Below are 6182 nucleotides of genomic sequence, written 5' to 3'. Positions count from 1 at the left end.
ATTTATCTGTGGATATCAGGGCTTCATGTATGCAATTAATAATAAACATAACTGAATACTAAAATGAAAAAGTTTGCTATGTCTGCTAGGTGGCTAGAGTCTGTTCCTCAGAGCCTGTGGCCTGTACGGTCTGCAACACTTGGGCCCACAGGGCCTCGAACTCCTGACCGGATCTGGACGGTCTGCAACAGACTCCTCTCTGTACCTTCCTGCTGTAAGTTAGCAGGACAGGCCCTGCTAAGCTCTATCATGATCCAGTTTTGTCTAGGGTAGGATGAAAAATTTCATTCTGGGGTTCAATGTCAAAAAGCCCATTTAATATCCAAAATCAGTTTGATTTGTATGAAGACAGGCTTTTGTCATCCATGTTCCTAGCATGCTGGAGTAGTTTCAGGGCTCAGGCAGGGAAGAAGGATGCTATTTATTGGATCCTTTTAAAACTAATAACTAAGCCAATAAGTCTTCAATTGTTGACAAGTCTCTGCTGTCCACATCCCACAAGTAGCCTGTTGGGGTTTGCAATTCTTTTTAAAGGACCTGGCTGTAGACAAAACATCTTGCTATATCTGGATCTTGGCAATCAATACTCTGCTCAAGCAGATACAACAGATAATAGAATCATTACTTATAATAGTCATTATCAGTTATTTAGTGGTAATAATGTGCCACATACTTTTGTTAAATGCTTTACACACTTAGATCATGCTAACAAAAAAACCCTATGAGGTAGATATTATCACTTTCATTTTACAAGTGAGGAACCTGGGATTCAGCATGTCTATGTGTAGCTGAGTCAGATTCACACTTAGATGACATGCCCATGCTCATAACATCTTAGCGCTGTTGCAGGCTGTCCTGTAGGTTCTTCTGAGGAGGGGTAAGCAGAGGGAGAAAGAGTGCAGACTTCCATATATCTACACTACTCAGTCACAGGCGGCTCCCCCAAGCTCAGAACCCTGCCAAAGTTATCATCTTGCCAGAGGACACCTTGATAGCATCAATGTGGTTTAAGGAAACCTAAAGGGACTAGTGCAAAGAATTAAGCTCTCAGTTACTAACTTAAAGCTTGGCAGTTCAAACCCACCAGAGCACCCTGGAAGAAAGGTCCAGTAAACTGCTTATGTAAAACATGTGGTCACCTCACACAAGTTGGAATTGACTCAACGGTAACTGGTTTGGAGGATTTGCTTTTTTCCTTTTGTCTTTGAAGGTAAAATTCACATGATAAAAAATAAAGTGTAAGTTTAGTGGCATTTAGTAAGTTTACAACATTGTACTACTATCACTTTTATCTAAAACATTTTTATCACCCTGTCTTATTTATCTAAAAGCCCACTGTCATTGAGTCAATTCCTATACAGCATTTCTAAGACTGAAAACCTTTACAACCTCATCTTTCTCCCACAGAGCCACTAGCAGATTTGAATTGCCAACCTTGTGGTTAGCAGTCCAGTGCTTATCCTACAGCACCACCAGCACTCCTTCTTTTGCTGCTATCACAGAAGGCAGATGACTTTCACAAAGAGAAATTTATTCACTCTGTTTAGGATGCTAGAAGTCCAACCACATGGTCCCAGTTCTAGGGAAGGTTTCCTCTCCTTGTCACCTCTAAGGGAAGGTCCTTGTCTCTTTTCAACATCTATGGACTTGGCATTCATTGGAGATCTCCACGTGGCTACTCATTAATCTTCCCCTGGGTCTAGGACCTTCTCAGCACAGGAATCTTGGGTCCAAAGGATGCATTCTGCTCCCACCTCTTCTTTCTTGATGGTAAATAAGTCCTTCTTCTCTTCTGTCTCCTTTTATTTCTTATAAGATAAAAGATGGTTAAGACCACACCTCAGGGAAACTCCCCTTATATCAGATCAGGATTATGACTAGAGTCAGGATGTTGCATTTCACTGTAATTCCCTTACAACTGACTGATTGATCATATCAGATCACATTCTGGGAGATGATCACATCATTAAATGATTGCCAACCCATGGAGAATCATGGCCCATCCAAGTTGACACATATTTTTGGGGGACACAGTTCAATCCATGATAACTCCAAAAGGACATTTCATACCCATTGAGTACTAGCTCCCCATTCTCTTCCCCTTTCTGTTTTCTATCTCTGTGGATTTATATATTATAGACATTTCATATAAATGGAATCATACAATATGTGGCATTTTGTATCTACTTTCTTTCACTTTTTTTACAAAAATTAGTATAATGTTTTGAGGTTCATCCACATTGAAGCAGTTTTGTACTTCATTCTTTATGGCTAAGTAATATCCCAGTATATGCTACACCACATAATAGAGTCCTGGTGTGGCGCTGCAGGATAATGCACTGGACCACTAGGTTGGCTTGAATCATAAGATCATCAGTTCAAACCTCACCAGCCACTCCTCAGAAACCCTATACATGGTGGGAACTAACTTGACAGCACATAACAACAACAACTCATGAGGTGATGGACAGTATGGTTGATAGACTCCCAATGAGATGGTTTGAGACAGTAGCAGCAACAATGGGCTGAAACAAAACAAAAACTGTGAGGATGGTGCAGGACCAGGCAGTGTTTTGTTCTGTTGTACAAAGAGTTGCTATGAGTCAGAACCTAACAACAAAAACAGGGTTGTTTCTACTGTTTGGTTATTATACCTAATGTTGCTATGAACATTCACGCACACATTTTTGTCTGAACATGTTCCATATTTTTATATATACTCATTCAATCCTAAACGAGCATACATACATATTTTTATATTCATATTTACAATATGATTTTTTTCATTCTTTCTTTCTCTTTTTTTTTTAATGGGACCACATTATAGTGTCCTGCACCTTGCCTTCTTCACCCAATATTGTTTTGTGGAAATCTTTCCAAGGCATCTAGTTTAATTTGAATTCATCGTTTCTAATAGGCTTCTGATGTGGCGCTGTGGGTTAATGCTCTGCACTGCAAAGTTGGTTTGAACCACAAGGTTGGCAGTTAAAGCTCACCAGCTGCTCCTCAGAAACCCTATACAGGGTTGCTATGGTGTTGGAACTGACTCAACAACACTTAGCAACAACAACAACAATGGCTGCTTATACTCCACAATGTGACTGTATCACTTTATTCAGCCATCACCTAATTGATGGTCATTTTCTGGTTTCAGTTTTCATATGTTAACAACAGAAAGATTTTTCCTATTGTTGTTGTTGTTGTTGTTAAGTGCCTTTGAGTTGGTTCTGAATCATAGTGACCCTGTATGGGGTTTCTAAGGAGCCACTGTAGATTTGAACTGTCAATCTTGCAGTTCAAACTAACCTTGTGGGGGGTGCTTATGCTACAGCACAAACTCCTTCAGTTCATTGTTGTTGTTGTTGTTAAGTGCCATTGAGTCGGTTCCAACCCATAGCAACTCTGTATAGGGTTTCTGAGGAGCAGCTGGTGAGCCTAAACTGTTGACCTTGCGATTCAAACTAACTTTGCAGTCCATCACATGAACCCACAGTGCCACACCAGGATTCCTCAGTTCATTAGACTCCCAAAATTATATCATCAGCAACACCAGAGAGCACCAGTATTGACTGAGCCCTTACTAAATACACTACTTCCCAAGAATTTTCTTGTTAATCCTCATTTTCACCCTATTACATGAGAACCATCATTAGCCTTATCTTACAAGTGAAGAAAATCAAGTAATTTACTCAAGAAAAGGAAGCCTGGTGACACAGTGGATAAAGTGCTTAGCTGCTAAGTAAAAGTACATTGGTTTGAACCCACTAGCCACTCAATGGTATAAAGATGTGGCAATCTACTTCCTAAAGGTTTACAATCTTGGAAACTCTGTGGGGCAGTTTTACTATGTCCTATGGGGTTGTTGTTGTTGTTATTATTGTTGTTGTTAGGTGCCATCGAGTCTGTATGGACTCATAAGGACCTTATGCACAACAGAACAAAACACTGCCCGGTCCTGAGCCCATTGATGCTGCCACTTGGCCAATCCATCTCACTGGGGATCTTCCTCTTTTTCCCTGACCCTCCACCTTACCAAACATATCCTTCTCCAGCGATTGTTCCCTCCTGACAATGTGTCTGAAGTATGAGAGATGAAGTTTGGCCATCTTGGCCTCCAAGGACCACTCTGACTGTACTTCTTCCAACACAGATCTGTTGGTTCTTTTGGCAGCCCATGGCACTTTCAGTATTCTCTTTCAACACCATAACTCAAATACATCAATTCTTCTGTGGTCTTCCTAAATCACTGTCCAGCTTTCACGTGCATATGAGGTTACTGAAAATACCATGGCTTGGGTCAGGCATGCCTTAGTCCTCAAGCTGACATCTTTGCTCTTCAACACTTTAAAAGGTCTTGTGCAGCAAATTTGCCTAATGCAATAGATTGTTTGATTTCTTGACTGCGGCTGGGTCAAAATCAACTCAATGGCAGTGGATTTGGTTTTGGTTTTTTGGTACTTAGGAATATAACCCAGTTCTCTCTGACCCCCAAACCCATTCACATTTTTCTATGCATTGCACTCAAGCTTAGCTGTGTGATTTAGGCAAATAAAATAATCCCTCTGTACTGGGTCTCAGTATCTTTATCTATAAAAACAATGGTTACCATTGACTAGTGAAAAAAAAGGAAAAATCTATTTTAAAAAACTCAACACTGTCAATAAAAAGGGACAAAGAAGCCGTCAACCTCATCAAGACAAAAAAAGTATAACAAAATGACTGAAGTAAATTCTTCTCTATTGACCATAATAGTGACTATAAATGGGTTAAGCGATCCAGTCAAGAAACATAGTGACAGAATAGATTTGAAATATGACCCATCCATATGTCGACTAAAAAAGGCACACCTTTGACACACAGGCATCTTAGGTTAAAAGTCAAAGGAGGGAGAAAAACAATACCAAACAAACAGTAATAAAAAGGGAGCAGGAGTAGCAATATTATAGAACAAAAAGTTCAATTAACCAAGAAGTCTGAACCCCCAAATATATAAGCCAAACACTTAGAATTAAAGGGAGAAGTATATCTATATAAATGGTTTAGGATTTTAATACACTACTTTTAATAGATAGAACAACCAGAAAGAAAGTGGATGAAGAAACAGAAGATCCAAATAACATCAACCCCGTGCACCTACCAGACACAAGGAGCATACATCACTCAATAGTAGCACAGTACACATTGTACTACAGTGGACATGCGTCTCAAATAGACTATTTTACACCAGAAAATTTCAGTCAATTTTTAAATATTAGAGAGGAAAAAAAAAAAGAAAACAATGGTTACCCTAGATTTCTACAGGCTCCTTCTGCTCTTTGATTTTGTTCATCCCAGGTAAACCATCACTGACTAGCTGATGAACTTCTGAAATCCACTATGTAAGAGTGTACTCTGCTCCACTAGACCCCCACAGAGGCTCAGATAAACAGGACTTCCAATACCACTCTCAAATGCTGATGCTGTCATTGTTAAATACCATCAAGTTGATTCCGACCTATAGTGACCCTGTATAGGGTTTCCAGGGAGCAACTGGTGAGTTTGAACCACCGGTCATGTGGCTCAAATGAGTTGGCAGTCCAGTGCATAAACATGACTCTAAATGCCAATCTCAAATGCTGATACCCTCTTTGAGAGTCTCCTGTGAAGTTGCCAAAGTTCCTGTTTTGTATTTAAAGAAAGTTTTGTATTTAAACTTTGGAAAGAGCCTAAATGACCCACAGAGAAAGACCAACTCCACCAGCACACATCTTTCCACCATTTGGGGAAAACTTGCATTTCTAATTGGTTTCTTATCAGCAGTGAGTGTGCTTCTGGAACTAAGAAAGAGAGCATCATGTTCCTAATGTCTTCCACTTGACTTCAAGGAATATTTCATTTTCCAGTTCTATAGAACAAGTTAATGGAAGAGCCTTCCATATTTCCTGACCCCTCCTCCCAGTATTCCTTCTCTACTTTTTAAGCAGAATAATCCCATTTAGGTCATGTCATGTGGGACTCCACACACCATGACAGAAAGGAAACAGGCAAGGAGAAACAGCAGGGAATGACAAAAAGATTAGGGTAAGTAAGGGAACTGTCACTGCATTGACAACTCTGCTGTCAAAATCCTCTTCAAAGTGTTAAAAACAAAAGATGTCACTTTGAGGACTAAGATGCACCTGATCCAAACCATGGTATTTTCA

Source organism: Chrysochloris asiatica, unplaced genomic scaffold (genome assembly GCF_000296735.1).
Source record: "Chrysochloris asiatica unplaced genomic scaffold, ChrAsi1.0 scaffold00057, whole genome shotgun sequence".
NCBI lineage: Eukaryota > Metazoa > Chordata > Mammalia > Afrosoricida > Chrysochloridae > Chrysochloris > Chrysochloris asiatica.
This window is presented reverse-complemented; position numbering follows the sequence as displayed.